This window comes from Ceratotherium simum, chromosome 12 (assembly GCF_057802395.1).
Source record: "Ceratotherium simum simum isolate JZ-2026a chromosome 12, ASM5780239v1, whole genome shotgun sequence".
Classification (NCBI taxonomy): domain Eukaryota; kingdom Metazoa; phylum Chordata; class Mammalia; order Perissodactyla; family Rhinocerotidae; genus Ceratotherium; species Ceratotherium simum.
Window position 1 is genome coordinate 24,756,325 of NC_141911.1, and position 23,453 is coordinate 24,779,777.

A 23,453-nucleotide genomic window follows, 5' to 3' on the forward strand; every position below is an offset into this window, starting at 1 on the left:
CTCTCTTTCTTTCTTGATGAGTCTACCTAAAGCTTTGTCAATTTTGTTTATTTTTTCAAAGAACCAGCTCTTGGTTTTATTAATTTTTCCTATTGTGTTTTTAGTCTCTATTTCATTTATCTCTGCTCTCATTATTATTATTTCCCTTCTTCTACTGATTTGGGGTTTTGTTTGTTCTTCTTTTTCCAGTTCCTTTAGGTGCATTGTGAGATTGTTTATTTGAGATTTTTCTTGTTTGTTGAGATAGGCCTGTATTGCTATAAACTTCCCTCTTAGAACCACTTTTGCTGCATCCCATAAATTATGGCATGTCGCATTTTCATTTTCATTTGTATCTAGGTATTTTTTGATTTCTCCTTTGATTTCTTCGTTAACCCAATCATCGTTCAGTAGCATTTTGTTTAATCTTCATGTATTTGTGGCTTTTCTGATTTTCTTCCTATAGTTGATTTTTAGTTTCATACCATTGTGGTCAGAAACAATGCTTGGTATTATTTCCGTCTTCTTAAATTTATGTAGACTTGTTTTGTGGCCTAATATGTGATCAATCCTGGAGAATGTTCCATGTGCCTTTGAAAAGAACGTGTATTCTTCAATTTTTGGATGGAATGCTCTGTATATATCTACTAGGTCCATTTGTTCAAGTGTGTCATTTAAGACCAATGTTTCCTTATTAATCTTCTGTTTGGATGATCTATCCATTGTTGTAAGTGGAGTGTTAAAGTCCCCTACTATCATTGTGTTACTGTCTATTTCTCTTTAATGTCTGTTAATAATTGCTTTATATATTTAGGTGCTCCTATGTTGGGTGCGTAGATATTTACAAGTGTTATATCCTCTTGTTGTATTGTTCTCTTGATCATTATGTAACGCCCTTCTTTGTTTCTTTTTACGGTTTTTGTTTTAAAGTCTATTTCTCTGATATGAGTATTGGTACCCCAGCTGTCTTTTCATTGCCATTTGCGTGGAGTATCTTTTTCCATCCCTTCACTTTCAGTTTGTGAGTGTCTTTAGGTCTGAAGTGTGTCTCTTGTATGCAGCATATATATGGGTCCTGTTATTTTATCCAATCAGCCACCCTCTGCCTTTTCATTGGAGCATTTAGTCCATTGACATTTAAAGTAGCTATTGATAAGTATGTACTTACTGCCATTTTTTAACTTTTTTTTTCCTCAGTGTTTTAGTAGTCCTCTATACATAATTGATGGTTTCTTTAGCTTGATCTCTGTATGAAAACTCTACTCTTTAACTCCCTTCCTCCCTCATTTTATGTTTTTGATATCATATCTAACCTCTTTTTTGTGCATTTGTATCCATTACCCTCTTACCATGGAAATAGATAATTTTTCCTCTTTGTGGTCTTCTCTTTTCCCCTTAAATCAGTCCCTTTAACATTTCTTGTAGCACTGGCTTCTTGGTGACAAACTCCTTTGATTTTTGCTTGTCTGGGAAACTTTTATATCTCCTTCCATTTTGAATGATAACCTTGCCAGGTAGATTATTCTTGGCTGTAAGTTTTTTCCTCTTAGCACTTTAAATATATCGTGCCACTCTCTTCTAGCCTGTAAGATTTCTGCTGAGAAGTCAGCTGATAGCTTCATGGGGTTTCCTTTGTATGTAACTTGACTTTCTCTTGAGGCTTTTAGGATTCTCTCTTTATCTTTAATTCTGGACATTTTGATTATGATGTGTCTTGGTATGGGCCTTTTTGGGTTTATCTTGTTTGGTGCTCTCTGTGCTTCCTGTACCTGGATGTCTGTTTCCTTCCTTAGGTTAGGGAAGTTTTCATCTATTATTTCATCAAATAGATTCTCTGCCCCTTTGTCTTGCTCTTCTCCTTCTGGGACACCTATAACATGGATGTTAGTGCACTTGATGTTGTCCCAGAGGTCCCTTAGACTGTCCTCACTCTTTTTAATTCTTTTTTCCTTTACCTGTTCAGCTTGGGTAATTTCTTCTAGTCTTTCGTCCAGCTCACAGATCCGTTCTTCTGTGTCCTCTACTCTGCCTTTAGTCCCTCTAGTGAATTTTTCATTTCCAGTATCGTATTCTTCATTTCTGATTGGTTCTTTTTTATATCTTCCATTACTTTGTTAACGTTCTCACTGAGTTCATCCATTCTTCTCCCCAGATTAGTAAGCATCCTTAACACTCTTAGTTTGAACTCTCTGTCTGATAGGTTCCTCATTTCTGTTTCACTTAGTTCCTTTTCTGGAGTTTTGTCCTGTTCCCTTACTTGGAACATATTCCTTTGCCTTCTCATTTTGCCTCTTTCCCTGCACTTGTGTCTACGTATTAGGTAGGTCAGCTACGTCTCCTGCTCTTGGATAGGTGACCTTATATAAGTGATGCCTTAGGAAGCCTGGAGTGTGCTTCCCTCAGTTCTCAACGTTCCATGACTGACCCCTATGTGGGCTACATGTGTCATTCTGTTGTGGCATGTTTGCTCTCCCTGTAGGCGCCCAGGGAGGCCGAGTTATGCTCCTGGCCACCTGTTGTAATGCTCAGCTGCTTGTAGTTGTTATGGGCCTTTCAGTCCCTTTATCAGGTGTGGGAAGCCCCAGCACAGTTGGTTACAAGTTCTAATACCATATTTGTGTTGCAGTATTTCTTTTAAGTGAGTAGGCCCCCAGTGTGGCAGGTTGTTAGGCTCAGGGGTTTACAATTGCTATAAGCTTCCAGCCTTTAGGTCTCTTGTCAGCTCTCTGAGGATTGCAGCTGGGTGGGGCTGGCCTCAGGCACAGGAGCACCCAATTGTTTCAGGCTTTGGAAGATGGAGAAAACCCCTGATGTGGGTCTTTGAGAAGCTCAAGTCTTTTGCAACTGACACGCCCCGCTGCCTACAGGTCCATCCACAGTCAACACAGTCCTGCCCCATGTGCGCGCCCCGACCTCCCAAAGCGGACCCAGTCTCTCCAAGGCAGGAGCCCCACACACTCCACCACCGCCCCACACTCTCCACCCGCTCCTTGTGCACACCCTGCCCCACTGAAGTGGGCTCAGTCGCCAGGCTGCAGAGAATCCAGTCACCAATCTATGCAGGCCCACAAGTTGCCTGAGGGCTTGTTCTTGGGTGGGGCCTGTCCCTAGGGGGGGCTGCCTGCCCTGGCTGAGCTGGATTAAATCGGTGCTCTAGTGGGTGGGGCAGACCCTGGGCTAGCAGGCCTCAGGGAGAACTCCAATGGTGTCTGTGTCAGCACGCCCACACCAGGCCACAACAATGGCCGCCGCCAATGTCCCAGTCCCTGGAGAGGTCTCACTTCTCACTGAGATGCACTCAGCGCCTATCAGGTGAGTCTCTTTGCACCAAAGCACTGTGCACCTTTCTTTCTGGTGACTTTAGGTTGCTTTCTGACACGGGTGAGTTTGCGCGTGGGCCTTTTAAGAGCCGGTTTTAATTTCTTTGTGAACCAGCTTTTCTGGGGGTACTCCCCAATGTTTTAGCGGCAGGCAAAGTCAGATATTCTGCCACTCGTCTCGATTGTGCTGGGTCCACAAAATGCCCACAGCGGGGGCGCTCCCTGGCTCAGGGCCCCGCGCCTCCAGGGAGGCTGTGTACCTGTGAGCTGCTCCCGGCGGCCGTGATGCTGGCGGCTTGTGAAGGCAGCGTTTTTCCTCTCCAGAAGGGAGTCTCTGCCTCTTCCACCTCAATTAGGATTGTCTGTTGTTGCAGGAGTTCCTCTTATCCAGTTTTCAGTTCTCCTTCTGGGGTAATTTTTCCACGAGTAGTTGTAAATTGGCTGTCCGCGGGAGGAGGCGAGTTTAGAGTCTGCCTACACCACCATCTTGACTTCTCTTGTACTTTCTTGATTTTTATTTACATTTGCTTGTTAGTGAATGTGACGGTTTAATATGTTTCTTAGAAGTAATCTTCTGTTGTCAATTTTCTCTGTATGTCATTTGACCATAAATCTGAGAGAACCTTCACTTGATTTTATAGAATCAATGAAAATTTGATTCTATAAAATAATAATAGTTATTGTTTACTGAGCAAGTGTTGGGCTTCAGGCATGGTTCTAGACATCAAATAAGTTATTTCACTAAAGCTTTAGAAGAGCTTTTAACGTAGAACCAAGGCTGAGCCAAAGGCTTCTGGGGAGCTTAGAGGCCACACTGTCACAGACAGGAATCACACATGGGCCTCCCAGGCTCAAAAGACCCCAATGCTGCATGTCTATATATTAAGAACCCTGTAATTTTAATGTCATATTTTCTATGCAAGCTGATTTTTTTTTCAATGTTTAAAGTTGTCATTAAAAATATATTAGGCCCGGTATGTTTTTCTAGAAAGCACTTAGGTTTCTCGAGTACATAAGTACTTCTTCAAAGTGACTTATCTCTTGACTATCTAAGGTTCTAAACAAAGATATATTATTTCAATGTAATCCTGATTGTCCATTATTTTTTAATCAAGAAATTCTATATTGTTAGCAAAAAGCAAAAGCACCATGAATTACAACTTTGCCTAATTCAGAGGAAAAATAAAACTAATTTATTAATGCCATTTTATCTCTTTGTTTTTCATTTAAGTCTTATCACTAAATAGAGGAATATCAGAACTTTTATTTCCCGCATACTCCAAATATTTTATCTTAGAAACAATGTCAAACTGAACATAGTGTTGAAACTGACTTATGAATTAAGTAAAATCATAAGGTAGCATTTTTACTAGGAACAAAAATATTTCTTAAAATCATCTTATTTTTGTAACAATTATTTAGATATATATATGTCTATACCAATGTAAGATATAAATATATAGACAAGTTGATTGAATCTACATTGACTTTCCAGTGGGAAGAATCTTTAATATTGTCTAATTCTATAATGACAAAACTAAAATTAAACCATTTCATTTTAATTGGGATTAGACTTAACCCTGTATGAGTATCATTACAATTACTCCACAGTTCCAGATTTTTGTGTTTAATACTGAACAGATACATTCAGCCACTTCATTTTGGAGTGTTGTTATTGTAATAACTTTTGATTACTAGAACTCCGTTTGTGAACCTCATAGCTATAATCACATGGTGAATGATACAAACAAAAGATTTTGATTTTGACTTTGCAAAATTTTTCTTCACACAAGCTTGAGTAATGTCAAACACTGTTTTGTTTGTTTGTTTTCTCTTTTTATGTAAATTCTTTTTGGGTTGAGTACTAAATGTAGTACTTCTCAAAAGTTTACCCCTTGTAATCATTATAACACTTAAAATCCATTTCAAATTATACAAGCTATATTCTTTTGTAAAATGATTCAGCAGATCACTTCTTTTGAAAAGCAAGTTAATAATGCTTGACTCAGGAAACCAAAGTATGGCAATAAATCACTTGAACTTCAAGAAGTTTCTTATTTTTTGAACTACATTATAGAAAATTTCTACATGTTTAAGATGAACACAATTATCTTTTGGGGGGGTGAACAGCATATATGATAATTTATTATTGACAGTGAATACTTTAATCATGTTTACCTTGAAGTAAGAAATATTCTATTTTTGTAGTGTATGGCGTGTATATATCCTCTGGCACGATCAAATCAGTTGGAATTTTCATACTTATTAACATGAAGATAAGCACATTTTCAATTGAGTATTATGTTGATATATTAAAAGTTGAAGATCCTCTGGAATCATATATATACTAGATATAATGGTTGGAAATGCAATAAAGCTCCAAATTGAAGACATAAAAGAAATTTAGGGTGACACAATAATTATCACACTAAAAAATACAAATAGTGTATTTTATCTCACTTTTGTTTTGAATTGTGTTTGAGAATTTTTTAATGACAGACTATTTGTGGATATGAGAAGGGAAGAATTGGTCAGCTGTTGCGGAATAGTCTAATTTGTTCATAAAGTCATCTAATATGGGAAAGTTCTAATAGCTTCTATGTTTAAGTAATTATTTACTGGTTTTAGATATCAAATTTCACTAAATATTGAATAGTAATCGGCCAGATTCTAGGTAACTTAGATTGTGATTTAGGTAATAAAGGTGGGTCAGTCATCCAGCTATAAATGCCTGTCATTTACCTAAGTAGTCTATATGGATAGAATATTAATTTTGTAGATACAAGTGAATAAGAAATAGACAAACTAAGGAAATAATACAAACAATAAAAAATACTTCTAGAAAGCCTCTTCAGAGAAAGGACAGCAAATGGATCTCAAATAGCATTTTAACTTAAATGATGTACAAAAATGTAAATCCAGTTTGGATTTACCACTCTGTTTTGTATTTTCTCACAGCAATAGAGTGAATGTATAATTCTGTACTACAAAGAAATCTTAGAGCTTTTATTGTAGGACACGCTTGGAGAAACCAAGCGTCAAAGAACTATTGTAGATCTAAAATCCAATTTTTTCCTCTTGTGAAAACAGCTACTTGTAAAATGCTTCTTGATGTTGGACTTGATTAGCATTATTTGAAAAGCAACATTTCCGTGTTAAGCTTGGGTGAGTGACCTAAAAGTAAATAAATAAATTTTGAATAATAATAATTCCTAGATAAGAATATTTACAAAATTTTGGAAAAATAAAAATTAGAAAACAAGTGAGATCACAGTTAAGAAGAGCCTACAGAAACATGATGACTAAATGTTGTGATGTCCTCAGTGAGATCTTGGGAAAGAAGAAGGTTATTAGGTAAAACTAAGAAACTCTATGGACTTTAGTTAATAATAACGTATTGGTATTGGCTTGTTACCTGTGACAAATGTATCATACTAATGGAAGATGTTTACAGTAGAGGATACTAACTGTTGGGTGTGTGGTTACTATCTAGCATATGGAATATGTATTATCTTTGAAACTTTTCGTAAGTGTAAAACTTATAAAAATATTTTTAGGGGCTGGCCCGGTGACGCAAGCAGTTACGTGTGTGCGCAACGCTGCGGTGGCCTGGGGTTCGCTGGTTCAGATCCCGGGCACGCATGGACGCACTGCTTGGCAAGCCATGAGTGAGATGAAGAAAACTTGTGATAAGAAGGCTACTTTAGCTATAGATATAGTGATTTATTTTAGACAATCAGTAATTTTATGCTATACTGAAATCATAGATTTGAACACATTATTTTAGTCCTCTTTATAAGGAGCATAGAAATTATGACAGAAAGTCAATATTAAGGAATTTACCCTAGAAAGGAAATTCTATATTTGATCCTTCCTTTAGAACAGATTCACTCCAAAGCTTCACGGATATTTCAGTTAAAGAGGAACTATTCTTTATCTAGTTAGATAGATACGTAGGTACATAGATACATAGAGTCACAGATAGACACATAGATATAGATGACATAGATACATAGATATCCCCATCCAAGTGTTAGAAAGAAAATAACATTGGCTGCTTAATGAGTTAAAGCCTGAGTTTCAGAAAATCATTATTATTTCCCTCAATATACTGTTATAAAAATAAGAAAATATCATAAGTATATTTTAGTAACAAAAGAACAACAAAATCTTAATTGCTGTCATACAATTGTGAAATGTTTTTAGTCTATTTATCTGTTCCTAAGTTAAAATATAGCATAAAATATTATTTTAAGGTATGTTCATAGAAATTCAGTGCAAAAATATCCACTTGAAAAAATCTCTTGTTCAAAAAGTTAAGGAATTCAAAACAATCTTACCACCAGCCTTGCAGAATCATAATACACGTTAGGATATTATAAACTTTACAATATTAAAGGTCTTGAACTGTGGTAGAAATTATTAATTCTCACTAATTTTTTATTCTCTTCACCATCAGAGCATATAAAAAGATTACACTGTCTTATCTTCTTGAACTTAGTTGTGGTCTTGTGACTTGTTTGGCCCGTGAGAGGAGAGTAGACACAATAGGGTCACTCCCATCTGGACGTACTTAAAAGCTGATGCTTGATTCTATGTTTTCTTCTCATGCTGCTATGGCATATCCTGATGCCTATGTTGACATGAGGGTATCACAAGATGGGGTGCTCTTTATGAGTTCATTTTTTTAGAAACTCCATGAAAAGACTTTCCTCTTGCCAACCCTCAATGGATATATAGGACAGGCAAAAAATACACTTAAAAAAAATAGGTTTCTGAGATTTTGGAATTGTTTGTTGTGTAACCTAGATGATCTTGTATATAAATACTGTATAAAAACCTCTATGCACTTGCATTTTTATAGATATTTTGAAAATAAAGTTTTTTTCATACCTACTGATAATATTCAATAGGCATTTTGCCCTAAGTGTATCTAAATATGTATTTTGATTTTTACTTCCTAAAATCCACTAAGAAGTTGAGTTAATTATATCTCCCTTTCATTATTTATTAAAAAATAAATTCTCATATTTTATATGTTTATAACTTTATATATAAATATGCATGCTTATATGGATTTGCATTTGTGTGTTTGTGTGTGCGTGTGTTTATTCAAAATGTTATTGTATAATATACAAACTTAATTTTTTTAATTTTTTGAGGATTCTCACTTCTTAATTTATGATCTATAACAATAATTTTGTGTGAATATCTGCTATCTAGAACTAGCTTCACATTCTAAAATATACACTTTTATAAGCAATTTTATTCGGAGATTCCAAAACAAAAAAATAGATTTTTAAAAACAACTATTTAACAAACCAGATTACAATTATATGTGTATATCAAATTTTACTTAATTCTTTTTGCTTCTCTGTATTGATTCCTTGATGTAATATGCATTCACTTTTTTCTTTCTGATCATGATATTTGTCTAATCAAATTTTCAACACAACCATGATGTTCTTGATGTTTAAAACCTCGTGATGAAGAAGCACAACTTTGGATTTGTTGTCATTTTTCAGAGCTGACAAGATTATTTAAAAAATTAAGTTGAATTTGATTCCATACTGATGACACACTCTGAGTGATTGTATGCAACATGGCATACTCTGATATGTTTGATTGTAATGAATAGAATACAGCTCAAATAGTAACCTAGAAATAAATTTCCATTTGGAATAGACTTGTGGGAGAAAAGTTCAAATTAAATCCTCTTAGTGCATTAAAATGCAAATATAAGACGGCAATCCAATTGAGTTACATCGATAATAGAACATATAACACAAATGGAAATTCCTCCCAAATAATTAAGTTATAGCTATATAAATCACTGATGTGTGCATTTGAATTTTGTTCTCTTCGTGCATGCTTGAAAGTTCATTAACTTTGGATCACATTAGAATACGTTTTGTTTATCTCCTGCAGACTAGTCACTAGGCAAGTCCTTTTCCCCGCTGAGGCCAATGAAGGCCCTTCACTGCTCTTCATTACATTCACAAAACTATAACTAAAGCTTTCAATTCTGCCAGCAGGTTTTGTTTTAGACATAATTATGGAAGATCTGAAATTGGGGCATCACCCTGGGAGTTTCAATGTCTTGAATTTTCCGAGTAAATAATTTTGACTAAAATATGCAATATCGTGAGAACAGTACATAATGTTCATCCTCCAATTGTGTAATCTTGAGAGAAAACAAAAAGCTTTAGAGAAAATTCTGCTTAGGAACTCTGTAAAAGCCTGCATCTCTTGGTGTGTGTGTGTGTATTTATGTGTATTAGAGGTCAGATATAATGTCACCTTAGCTGTTGGGATTTGAGATTCTAAGCCCTAATCTTTTAAACTGTGTGTGATGATTTAAAGATCTAGGTACTCAAAAAGTGTGCGACTTAAAACAGTTATGGAAGCCAAAGAACTATTGCAGTAAAAATAGAAAAATGGAAAGAAAATAATATGCTTTGGAGATTTAAATTAGTAATCATGCCAATTATATATGCAGTTAGCAAAGTGCATTACCGATATGTTGACCGCTAAACATATGTAAGATTGTCTTTGGTACAAATTCTGATCTAGAAAAAGAATCATCTGCTCTCAGATTTAAGTTATATAAAGAACACTGGTAAATGATAAAGAGAATTCATAATTAAAATTTGAAAATAAAATAAAATTGAATTAAATTAATTTCAATTTAGAAAGCATATACAAATGCCTTAATACAAATCAAGCTACAATCAATAAAGTGATTTTTTTAGATCATTTAATTTAATGTCTTATACTAGAATCAAAATGACCCAATTAAATATAAATTGCAGAGAGTTACTTATGAAAAGAAGTGTAGGTGTTGTTTGAGTTAATATTTCTAACGTGGTCTTTCATCAGATATCAGTAGATGTTTTTTAGCAGAATATGTCCTATTTTAAGAAATTGCTAAACAACTATAGACATTACATTTGAGACTTTAAATGATAACCATCAGAGAAATATTTCAAGGATGAAGTAGTTGATTTTCTCATTCAATCAGAATACTAATAGTTGTCATTGTTTGAGAGCCTAATGTATGTCAGAGCAAATTGTTAGGCGTTATACATATATTATCTTATTTAATACAACAGCCTTATAAGAAGGATGATTGCACAGGTGAAAACTGAAGTAGAGAGTGTTTAAATAATTTGATTAAAGTCACATTGCTAATAATTGACAAAGTCAAAATAAAGTCATGCAGGTATGCATTCATATAACTTAGAATTCTTATTCTTTCATCTTCCTCCTTTTAAAAAACGTTAGAATATATCAATTACTATATCACATCTCCTCTTAGCTACTCAAAGACATTGCTCCAAGAATTCTCCCCCCTCTTTCTACCTCATCAGTTTGTTCTGCTCTGCTGGATTATTTTCATCAGCATAAAAGAATATTGTAATTTTCCTCATCTTTAAACCCAACAAACAAGCAAAACTCTTTTGACCACAATTATCCGTCAGCTATCATTCCATTTGTCTCCTTGTTTATTCCTTGAAAAGCAATCTCTACCCACTCTCTCAAATTTCTCTCTTCAAATACATTATCTCTTGAATCTCTTTTACCAATCCCTGAGCTCTATTCCTATCCAGGTCAGTAATGTCCTGTGCATTATTTAATATGTTTCTTGGTTTTTAGTCCTCAGTTTGCTTGTACTATTAGATGATTTGCTATAGTCTATCACTTCACCCTTCAAACATTTTCTTCACTTGCCAGTTTCCCCACCTAATCCTTCTTCAGGGATCTCTCGGACATGTTGGCTCTTTTTTCTTCCACATGCAATTTAAAGTCAGCTTATCAAGTTCTATAAAGAACCTGGATTTTGATTGGAATTGCACAGATTCTATAGCTCAGTTTGTGGAATATTGATATATTTATGATTGAGAGTTCTGCTCTCCAAAATATAGCCAATGTCACCATTTATTCAATATTGTTTAATGTTTTCAAGAAAATATTTTAATTTTTTCTATGAAGGGCTTTTATTTTTTTGACACTGTAAATGTTACTTTTAAAAAAATACATTTTCTACTGAATGTTGTGGCCTAAAGAATTGCAATTGTGTGTTGCATATCAACGTTTTCTTTTGGTTCAGCAACTCGTTTATTCTAACAACAAAAATGCATTTGGAACTTTCTATATAGACAATCACATTAAAAATAAACAGAGTTTTGCCTCAACTTTTCGATCATAGATTTTATTTTATTTTTATTTTGTGACTGCAGTGACAAAAACTCCAGTACAACCCTGAATCGAATTGATAATACCAATCTTTTTCTTTTTGCTGCTGGTCTTATTAAGGATTATTTCAATAAGTATGATCTTCTTAATATTTTTTCTTTTAATTTTTTAAAATAGATATCCTTTTTTAGGTTAAGTAGTTCCCTTCTATTCTTCTATTTGCTAAACTCTTAGCAAACAACTTTGCTAAGAGTTTTTATCATGCATTATCTTAAATTTAATCAAGGGAATGAAATCTGCATGTACTAAGATGAGCTCCAGTATCAGTATCACTGTGCTTTAATCTGTAAATGTGGTAAATTACAATAAATACTAATCAAATTAATTAATTCAGTTAATTACTTGTTTGAAGTTTCTGTAACTCTGAAGTGTTCTTTCCATCACACTGTCATTTCTCAAAAAACTGCTTCATATTCAGATTAGAGCTAGATTGTTGAACTATATATATTACTTAGTACATTTAAGAGAAAGAAAGCTCATGTTATATTTATTTATATTTATTTCTACCGTGTGTGTGTGTGTGTGTGTGTGTGTATACTTTTATCATTTTGTTTTCATAATGCTGCTTCTTGGCTATCAAAGACTTAAGTAAATTTTGAAAGTTTGCATAAAGTCTTGTCTTTCGCTTCTCTATTTTATACCCCATTTTCCCACCAGCCCTCTGAGTGCTCATTGGGACACAGGATCACCCTGTTTGCCAGGACAGTGTGATCACTGACATATACTTCAAATTTCCATTATCCCTAAACGAGCTTTTTGTCCTTCTTGAAAGTTTATGTTGACTGATTTTACTTGGTTAACAAATATATTCATTTATGATAAGTTAGCTAATATATTGCTTTTCTACAATAATACACTAATTTTATCTAGTTAAAATTAGCAACACCTCTGGAGAACAAAAGCAATATTTTTCTTTAAGTTATGAAGCCATTGATAGATATTTTGAACCTCCCCAAAATGTTATTTGTTCAAGCTGATTTTTTCAAATTTGTAAGTAATGCAGATGACGACTGCCAAAGAGAGACAACTCACTCAATTCATCGGTTAATAGATATTTGTTGTTACAAACTCTGAACTTGTCATTGGAGCCAAAAAGGCAAAGGACACAGCCCCCTTAAAAGAGAGCCTAATGTAGTGAGAGGACAAATTTCAGATGTGGTTCCAGATGTTAAGAAAGGTTTAGGTATATGTGTCCATGGTATGTGGCTGGTAGCTATTGTATTTGTCAATGTCTAGCTGAGTTGTTTCGTAGAGCAGAAGTTGTACTCTCACTATGATTTCTGTGAACAATTCCCCAGACCCTGGGGTCTGGATGACCCCAGACTGGATGACTAGACAGTCTTCAAACTTGAAATAGTGGACTTTGCTAGGCTGTGACCCAGAGAGTGCTTGATAGAGATTTGGCATTTGTGAGTAATTAAATATGTATGTTGAAATTTTGGGGCACATCATGATGATAACTATTGATTTATAGCCAACATAGAAAAATAGCCTGAAAAAAGTTAAAGTATATTTTTAAACATATTTTCTTCATTGTTTGGTATACTGTATTTTTTAATCTTGTTTTGCTTAGTACCCACTATATGCAACTGGGTTGCTTGCATTTATTTATAGCAGTCTATTTCAAAGTTTAATCATAAGTCTGTTTGTCCCTTAATGTGTTCTTCTTTTAAAAAACAGGACTTGCTGTTAAATATATTTAAGAAACCCTGCATATTACAGCTTCCTCTTGGAGTTTCTAATACACATTATTAGACTGAAGTCTCTACAAAGTCTTTCATAAATTATTTTTTATCCCAGCTTTCCTAAATTTTATTTGACCATCTAAATCTTTTTCCTTCCTATATAAATCTAACTAGTATGTTGCTGATATTCTTTGGAATGCATTTTGGAAAATATAGTTTTAGGTAAGAAATACATAATTTTGTAATAATACTATAAATTGAATTACTTCCTTTTGGTGTATAAATGGCTATATTCACAGGCTGGATTTTCTGGTACAGAGTTATAGCCTTTTTCTAACTTGTTTGACTTATTAATTAATCTAGTCTTATGCTGTGGAGCTGTGTCTAGATTTCTTGGCTAATACTCTAACCAAGTCTTCTTCTCAATCCTAACCCATTTCACAGGAACTTTTATATCTGCAACTCCTCCACCTCCAGAAATGTAAACCTAAATTTGGTACATTCTTTCTAAACAATTTGGCTTGCTGATGCATTTACCTCAAAAGTAATCATCATGGGCATGTTATTCCTTCAGATTGTCTTTAATTCCTCTCTTTTTTCACTGAGGATGTCGGGTCTCATCATCCCTCACAGCCAAACTCATTTCAGTTACCATTATTCTTAAAGACCTCACAGAAAAATGTAGCTATCTTTTGGGAGGTGTGAGGGTAAGTTTTTGGCTTAGGACATGTTGTTTCTGAGATGCGTGTGTGTGTCAAAGTGGAAAACTACTGTAGGCAGTCACACTTATGAATCTGGGAAGAGAAGATCTGTGATAGATTTTGATTTAGTAAAGATAACTAGATGACAACTGATGTCACAAGAGTGCATAGAGAGCCAGGTAGAATGTGAAACACGAAGATGTGGAACAGAAAGTCATTAGCATCGAAAGTAGCGAGGAGCAAGAGAAAATGAAAGAGATTTTGAACACCCTTCCAGATAAATAGTGGAAAATCCACAGGCTTATTGCCATAAAGTAAAATGGAGATATTGTTTGAAGATGAAGGACATGACCATTCATTCAACAAAATATCCAAGGAGCCGTATTATTTGCCAGGCACTGTCCTACCACTGGACTACAAAGATAAGACAGGTACGATCCCTGACCTCATAGAACTTGAAATATATAATGATACCCAATTATTTAGGAAAAGTCAAAGCAGATAAGAAAGTATTTAGAGGTTTTCACTAAATTTAACAACAATGAGGACATAAGAGACTCTGTGAGATAACTTTTTGTGAAGTAGTGGAGGAAGAAGCCATATTGAAATGAGTTGAACAGTAAGGCATTTATTTTAGGTTATGTGCCTAAGGAAAAGACTGAAATACACCAAAATATTAAACATCATTGACTTTGGACTGTGGAATTACAAGTAATTTTTATTGTATCTTTTTCTCATATGTATTTTATAAATGCCTACAATGAAGACACTCCTTTCTATAATAAAAAAAATTTTTTAAAAAGACAAAAATGAACTACTCTGTTCTAATAAATAATTGTTAATTACAGTTTAAATATAAACGAAATGGAGGTATAACATTTATCTAAATAATAATATGATAAAGAGCTTAATAAAATGATTCAAACAAATACTAACAGTAGTAAAACCCTGCATATACCCACCTTGAGGACTTCATTATTCTGATTGGCTCCATAATGATCTAATTAAGTAGATAATTGCCAAAACTAAACTTGTTCTGTGCTGACAACACACATTCACCAAAAAACCAGAGCTGTTTGAGCTGCTGGAAGTTTTTAAAGAAGTGGAAAGCAAAGCATCAATTTATGTAGCTGTTAAGTTGGCACATGCTAATGCTTTCAAAATGTAGAATAGTTTCAATTCCCACCAGTTTAGCAGCTGACATGATTATGTACATGAATCCTCTAGGAAATGGAGGAGACAGTAATAACAAGCCCGGTTAACAAGGGAAGAAAAAGACTGCCTGGCTGACTAAGTTTCCTATGTTAACACTGATTATAAACATCAGTGGTGGTAAACACAACCATTCTATGAGATTGAGCTGTGAACATTTATGGGAAAATGAAATCAGCGGCCATGGTTCCATTCTATTAAAACAACTCCTCGGAGGCCTTTGTAGGATAATACCTTTGTTGTTTTCTCTCCCTCCAGCATGTGAAAGGGACTACGGAGTTACAAACTCCAGGAGCTAAATGAGGAGGGGTTAAGTTGTTAATTTCTTCCAATGTTATTACATTGTTAAAAAATACACCTTGGAAACCAAGGAACTACTGAGTGCTCTTTTTTTCTCTCAGATACTTTTCAAAAACAAATTAAAACACTTTTGAAATATTCTCCGGTGGTCTTCCATGTCATTTAACAGAAAAGAGTGTGTAATTGCTAGCCTGAAGCCCATCAACCAATTATGCATTCAAATACACCTTGCAAGATGTGAAACTTTAGGGAGAGTGTAATCACGTATTTTGAAATTGGTTATTTTGCATTATTGAGTACACCTCTAGGTCCCCTGACTAAAATTATTCTCCTCCAGCACGCTTCCTCCAAGCCTCTGTGGCCTGAGATACCACCACGCTTAAAATTTCTAGGATTATTCTTTTTCTCAATATTGTACAATGCAGTGGCCCAGAAGTAGATGTGAGAGAAAATAAACCATATACAGGAAAGAGAGAGGATAATGGAAGCTCTGGATTAGAAATTACAATTTTGAGCTTTAAGAAACCATGAAGATCATCCATTCCAGGTCTCATGATGGACAAAAAAACGTCAAGACAATTTCAGTGATTTAGTCAATGTGACACAAAGTTGGGGCCAGATCATAAGTTCCCCGGCTCTCAGGATTAGGTGTGCTTCCAACGCAAGTGTGAATCTGTTCCTTTAGAGAGAGAGACAAAGCAGTCAGAGAGCAGTCAGGGGAACTGCTGGTGGCACTGGGCACCTGGTAAGAGTGAATCCTGACAGAGAAGAAGGGAGTGAATGTACACTCTGATTTCCGTCTATTATATTTTAGAGCTGCTTCCTTAATGTTCCTTAGAAGCAGAAACAGAAGAAATGAAGCATCTCTTCATGGCATCAATTATCGCACATTTAGGAAGATTCATAATTTCAAGGGAACTACCTCTGACAGAGCTTTATTTCTTTGTTTTCAAATATTTATTGAGTCTACCATACGCCTGGCACTAGCTGAAAAATTGACCTAGCCTGAGAGAAGGGATACATTTTTAAGTGTCTGAATGTTATCAGTGTTTATATTAAAATAAAATGTTACATAGAATGCCTAATAAAAGAAAAGATAGGGATAAGAAGAAGGAAGAAGGAAAGGCAGCACGGGGAGTTGAAGAAAAAGCCATCAGTAAACAGTGGTACTCGTCTGCCTCTTCTGCTTCCTGTGCTGTAGAAAACACGAGTAGGAACCATAGAGCTGAGATTTAGGGAGACCTGTCACCTTGCTGTCTGTGTGACCTTGGAGAAGGTACTTACTTGCTCTGCCTCAGTTGCTCACTTGTAACCTGCAGACCAGACTTTCATTTCTCCCTTACTTCCAGTCTTTTGGAGAACCACAAACATTGTTAGAATCTCAAATACATACGAAAATACTTAGATTAAGTTCAACACTCTAAGCTTCTGAACAACTATTAGAATCATGTTACTTCCAGTTCATGCTACACATTGAAATGATTTTGATCTATTTATAATAATTAAGCAAAAATCAGACTTTAAAAAATGAGTTACTGCACACTGCCCCAGTGGTGTAGTGGTTAAGTTTGCACACTCCACTTTGGTGGCCCATTGTTCGCGGGCTCAGATCCCGGGCACAGACCTACGCGCTGCTCATCAAGCCGTGCTGTGGCAGCGTCCCACATACGAAATAGAGGAAGATGGGCACAGTTATTAGCTCAGGGACAATCTTCCTCAAGAAAAAAGAGGAAGATTGGCAACAGATGTTAGCTCAGGGCCAATCTTCCACACCAAAAAAAAAAAAAGTAAACAGTTACAATCACTTAATAGCATACAAGAGTTCACAGGCTGACAATCTTCAGGGGCCAAACAACTTCCTCCTTTAGAAGATAAGATGGAATTAGCTCCTCCCAGAGAGCAGATGGCAAAATCCCAAAAAGAAATATAAATACCTGCAATTTTCTTGATTGTAACTTCTCCTTCACACTTCTGAAGATGATTTCATATCTGGCCTATAGTAAAGATATCCTATTGCTGAACTCTGAGAAACAGTTTGTGAGGTAGGTATTTTTAATGTCGCCAACAATTCCATCTCAGGTTGGAAAGATTAGATCTTTCTAAATTATAAAGTGTGCAGTATTTTGCCTCTGATGGAGCACTGTAGCCCCAACATTTTTTTTTCTGGTCCTTAGCCTGGTAAATGAAGGTGCTTAGATATAATTCTGTGTGCTTCTGCTTAGATCAAGAACAAACCAATATACAGGCACTAAAATCCCACACTCAATTTCATCAAGGAAGCAAAATCATCACCCACAAATATTTTGCTAAACTTTGGTATGTAAGTTTAATTCATGTGCTTGGAGTCTAAACTATTTTTTACTTGAGAATAGCAGATAGTATAGAGCAGTGTTTCGCAAGTATAGGGCTTGCTCCACCAGTATTGGAGTCACTTCTTATGCCTTTTTTTTTTTTTTTGGTGAGGAAGAGTCGCCCTGAGCTAACACCTATTGCCAATCTTCTTCTTTCTTTGCTTGAGGAAGATTAGCCCTGAGCTAACATTTGTGTAAATCTTCCTCTGTTCTGTATGTGGGACACTGCCTCAGCATAGCTGACGGGTGGTGTAAGTCCATGCCTGGGATCCAAATCCACGCAGCCGGCCACCAAAGTGGAGCACGCAGAACCCAACCATTGTCCCATGGGGCCGGCCCCTCTGATGCCTTTTTAAAATGCAGATTCTTGGATCTCATCTAAGAACCCTGGAATCAGAATTTCTTTGGTTGAGCCTAGGAACATTTAACAAGCACTGTTTATCCAAAATTCTCTTGCCTGCCAAAATCTGTTAACTGTGGGCATAGGGTAAGGTCTGTTGGTCTGAGTGTGGAGAAAGGGAAGGCAAAGGCTAGGAAAGTCAGTGAGGTAGAAATGCATAGAGCAGTGTCAATACAGACCCCTCTGGGCCTTCTCGATATGCCTGAAGCTTTTAACTTTCATTCAGATACTGCTTGTGTCCTTCCAGCCTGGGAACTCTTCTCTCAGTGAGAAGCCCCTGCTGTAGTGGGTACTTTCTAATTCCATGGAATAATTGTATATCAGTGTGACATTTGATTACTATAATCTCCGTAAAGAGAGTTGAATGGCTTAGCTACATCCTCCAGAGAACCAGAGTACATCCTTTGGAACGTGACTTCAATTTGAAATGATACCACCAGATGGCCAGTTTTAGAGAAGATCAATGAAATTGTCCCTAAGTGTCCAAAGGGTTTCCACATTCTAAAATTGTTTTTGATATTTAAACAGCTGTGACCTTGTTATAACCACAATCCATATTTTTTCACTGTGTGAGTGCTAACAAATACTGTAGTGGATTTGCTCATTTGATATAAAATATTAATAGAGCTTTATTAGCCTGCAAATAACAGAACATCCTAGTCTATGTCTCCAATGAGAAATCTTGGCCCATCATCACTCAAATTACCCAGATGATATCTGAGATTCAGATTCTATTTAATTTAAGGGGTGACTGTGTAGTAATGTGTTCCTGCTTGTTTAAGTACAGTCTTAAGTCTTCTAATAGGATTATATTTTGGTTAACACAGCAGACAATGGTATGTAAACCAATTGGACCACCACATTCACAATGAGCATAATGCAAGTCATATTCTAATTCAGATGACATGTTTGCATAGGCTATAAGTCTTTGGGCTAGAAAATGCAGCTAAAATAATAGGTGCTTAAAAGTAATTTTCTTTTCCAGTTAATATTCATAATCTAATAAGCAGTGTGGCTTAAAGGTACCACCATTAGGATTGACATGCATGTATTAACAAGGAGTAATATGTGTGCCTAAGGGAATAAATCATGTAAATAAGCATAGAAATATGTTCAAAGCATAATGGTTGATCATATTTAATACTTCATACCACATCTATATTATGTAAATATTGATAAGGTGAACTGATAAGGTGAACATTTAAAAATTATATAGTAAGTGCCTGTTCCGTAGTGAATTGATAATTACTTAGAATTTCTTGATTTTTGGTCATCATGAATAACAAGGATCCAAATCCTTTATCAGTGTGGTCATCTTGGGCAAATCACTGCACGTCAGTCTAAGTTAATTGCGTTTTTTTCCATAACAAATTGAATTATTCATATAACCTTTTTAACATAAAGCCTGCAATAAGGTAACAACTCAGCAAATGTGTGCTATTGTTATTATTATATTGTTTTAACTCTCTGGGCCCTAACATATCTGGAAGGGTTTTTTCTAATTCTCTTTAAGCTAATGCAGCTTATATAAATATAAAAAACTAGGAGGGAAAAAAAAAATCAAATTCACTTGGAGTTCTTTGTTATTTAATGAAGACTATGAGTCATTTGGAAAAATATGATTGTAAAGCTGGTAAGCTTCTGCTTACATAGGTCATAGACATTTAGTTCATGCACTTTCCTAATCAGATGCATAGAAAGTGCTTACAGTGTTCAGGCTTGATTGAGCTTGTTTTAAAAGACTATAATTTTCAAACCATGAACCTATTTATTATGCACTTGATGAGGGATGAATTTAGAGTTATGATGAATCCTTTTATGCAGGTAATACTGAACTTATGGATATGTATAGGAATATGTATAATACTAAAAATAATACTAAACTTATGGATACTCCTCCTTCCTAAGAACGAACTCATATAGACAATGAAATCAGAAAACAAAGTGAGAATTTGCAAAGGCCAGACACAGATGATTTTTTCCTAAACTCTTTGTCAAGTGCTCAGGGATAGCAGAATACAATCATTTTACAGGATCGTCAGTTTGTTTCTTAAAATGGCAGGGTGATTTCAGAAAATGAAAAATGTTCAATACCTGTGTGGACTTTATCCCTCTAGGTTCTTAGAATTCTATTGTTTCATATCTGTGATCTCACTGTATTGTCTTCGTAAAATAAATTTATAGTGCTAGCATGCTGCCTCTTACAAAAGGGCACATTTTAAATCTTGTGATGAGTAAATCTAAAAGGAATTGATAGTTTGATTAAACTCTTCCTCTCTTCCCATCATAGCAGATGTATTTCTGAATCCTATCTCCATTGCTATAAAATTTGGAAAATTGTGTTTTATTACTTATTTAAATTTAATATTTGCATAAGGTGTTTATACAGAGATGGATTATTTAATTTACATTAAATTATTATTTGATTCAAATATAATGGGTTTTTTTTCTTTTGTTTTCATTTTATTTTTCATTTTTCATTTTATTTTTCAACCATGTTTTCAACATGGAGCTGAAAGATGCCTTCTGTTATTAACACTGCCGTGATATAGTTCAATGCCAATTTTGAAAGTTTTCACAATTACCCAGCATTGTTTTAAGACTCTTAAGATGCCTTCTGTTATTAACACTGCCGTGATATAGTTCAATGCCAATTTTGAAAGTTTCCACAATTACCCAGCATTGTTTTAAGACTCTTCTCTGGGACAGATTGTAAATAATGTTCTCAATATTTTTGATTATTATGTGTTTGTTCAGTACTGTGCTTCAATTAAGAATTTGCTATGTAACATCAAGTATACCATCAAAGTTGTTTTTCTCACTTATTATTATTTTTTATTTATTTTTTTGGTGAGGAAGACTGGCCCTGAGCTAACATCCCTTGCCAATCTTCCTCTATTTGCTGAGGAAGATTAGCCCTGAGCTAACATCCATGCCCATCTTCCTCCATTTTGTATGTGGGAGGCTGCCACAGCATGGCTTGATGAGCAGTGCGTAACTCCATGCCTGGAATCCGAACCCGCGAACCCCAGCCTGCTGAAGCGGAGTGTGTGAACTTAATCACTATGCCACCGGGCCAGCCCCTTCATTTATTATTTTTGTAAAGAATATAAAAACTTTCAGAGAGTTTTTTTTCTCAACAGAGAAAGAGGAGGATTGGCAACAGATGTTAGCTTATAGACAATCTTCCTCACCAAAAAAAAACCACGAAAAACTTTCAGAGATTTATTTGAAAATATTAAATTCTAGCTGAGTTCTCTGGGCTACATTTTCTTAAAATTTAAAATACAAAATGTTAATAAGTTACAATAGTCAAAGCGTTATACTTCATGTAAGATGTGGATTTGAACAGAACAAATGAGTTAATTAAACATAAAAATAGTTGAAGTCTTGAGCAAAGAGGTATTAAAGCTAAATTTAGTTTGGAGATAACATACTGCCAAAATGTGCCCAATCTCTTGTATATAAAGTCATTTTCATAATGAGAAAAAAATGTAATTTATAAACACCATTACAGAAGTATGCATACTAAATAACCAAGCACAGGGTTAGATCAGGACAAAGAAAATACCAGTAGTTTACCCTGTTTTCTTAATCTAGATATCTTTCTTCTACATATTATATAATATTAGGATAATCCTATGGAATTATTCAATTAGAATCTTCAATAAAACCTTGAAAAGAGCTCTAAGCATGGGGAAATTTTACATCTAGACATATCCCTATGTATGTGTCTAGAAATATTCTAGATATATTACTAAAAATAATTAGCTCAGTACCATCAGAGTTCAGCATATCATACTCTTGTTCTTCATCTGTGAGAAATGACTTTGGACTACACAAATTCTAAGATGTCTTTTAAATATAAAATTCTAGTTTTTCACGTTTCATAAGATTGGATTTATGTTGTTATCAAATTAAATTTAGCACATTAATTATTTGCTTTGTGATTTTTGAAAATCATTACAACTAGAGGGATATGTTATAAAAATAAACATTTGATAAAAATGTCTTTAGTACATCATTTGAATTACTTCCAGGGTTGTAGGTCCAATAAATTCGTGATTTTCAAGTGTTATCATCAATTTTTTCCACCCAAGCATTTCTGTTAGTGTATGAATTGAATAACATGTCAATTCTTGTCTAATATTTATAAAAGGCCCCATTCAGATTGGCATTTTCTTCTTTTCTCCAGATTTTCACAATGAAGGCCCAGTTATGTCTTTTTAGTGTACTTATATTAGCATTTTGTATTCACATTTGTATTTTAAAAAGGTTTCAATGCAAAAAAAATTGTCTATTTAACTTTTATCATGAAAAAAATTAATGAAATGCTCTTAATCTAAGTAAATTAAAAAAATGGTTGCGAGATATATGTACTCATTAAATGACTTGCAAATGGTATTTCTATAAGATTCATTTGTTTTTTGAATTTTAACAACTCTTAAATTTATTTTTTGGATCTACCCAATGAATAGCTAACCTCTGGTCCACCCTTGCAAGTCCAATAGCTGCAGATGGATTATAGTGTGAGCATGCTTCAAATACACTAAAAAAAAAACGAACACTAAAACAAAAAACTTTGTTTTCCTACTTAGCCTTTGAGGCTATTCCTAAGCATAAAACATATAATAATAATAGATAAAACATAAAAGAGGAGGTCAAAGAGTTATCACTTTGTGGGGAAGCGGGAGGAGTTGGTGGCAAAAGCCAAGGATATACAGAGAAGCAGATAAGGCCACCTTGAGAATTAGCTCTTTCAGGTTAATGGGAAAGAAATCTTCCCATGCAAATTTGTGGAAGGGACTAGAACTAAATTGTTTGAATCCGAGAACTAGGATGGGATTGATTTGAGATGGAGAAAAAAGGCTGGTCAGTGCTGCAACTTAAATAGTATGGTGTTGAGAGAAGTGGCTACTTAAAAAAAATCCCTTGTGATCAGGCAAGCTGGCCACAAGCTTGTTGACTGACTGCAGTGCTCTCAGCATGGTAACATGAGAAGGCCAAAGCTGCCAATATAAAGTGGGAAGGGAGGGTGAAACAGACAGACACCCACTTCCTCTTCGGCACCCATGCACAGCTACAAATAAGTAAATACATAATTGAAGATTATTATGTTCCAGAAGAAATACAGTTAAAGAAAAAGTCTAGAAAATTTTTAAAATAAATATATTTAGGATCATCAAATAGGTAAAAGAATGCATAATGTCTGAAAATAACAAGGCATTAAGAAATGAAATCAGAATAAA

At 34.8% G+C, this 23,453-nt stretch overlaps 1 protein-coding gene across 4 annotated transcripts in view; it reads left to right on the forward strand.

The window, feature by feature from the left end:
* The first annotated feature begins 3,067 nt into the window (after positions 1 to 3,067).
* Positions 3,068 to 23,453, forward strand: part of FSTL5 (follistatin like 5) — a 732,413-nt gene continuing 712,027 nt past the window's right edge. For all 4 annotated transcript variants that reach the window (XM_087437469.1, XM_087437470.1, XM_087437471.1 and 1 more), the window contains exon 1: positions 3,068 to 3,291. The gene's annotated coding sequence lies outside the window, so the exon portion shown is untranslated. The remainder of the gene's footprint in view (positions 3,292 to 23,453) is intronic.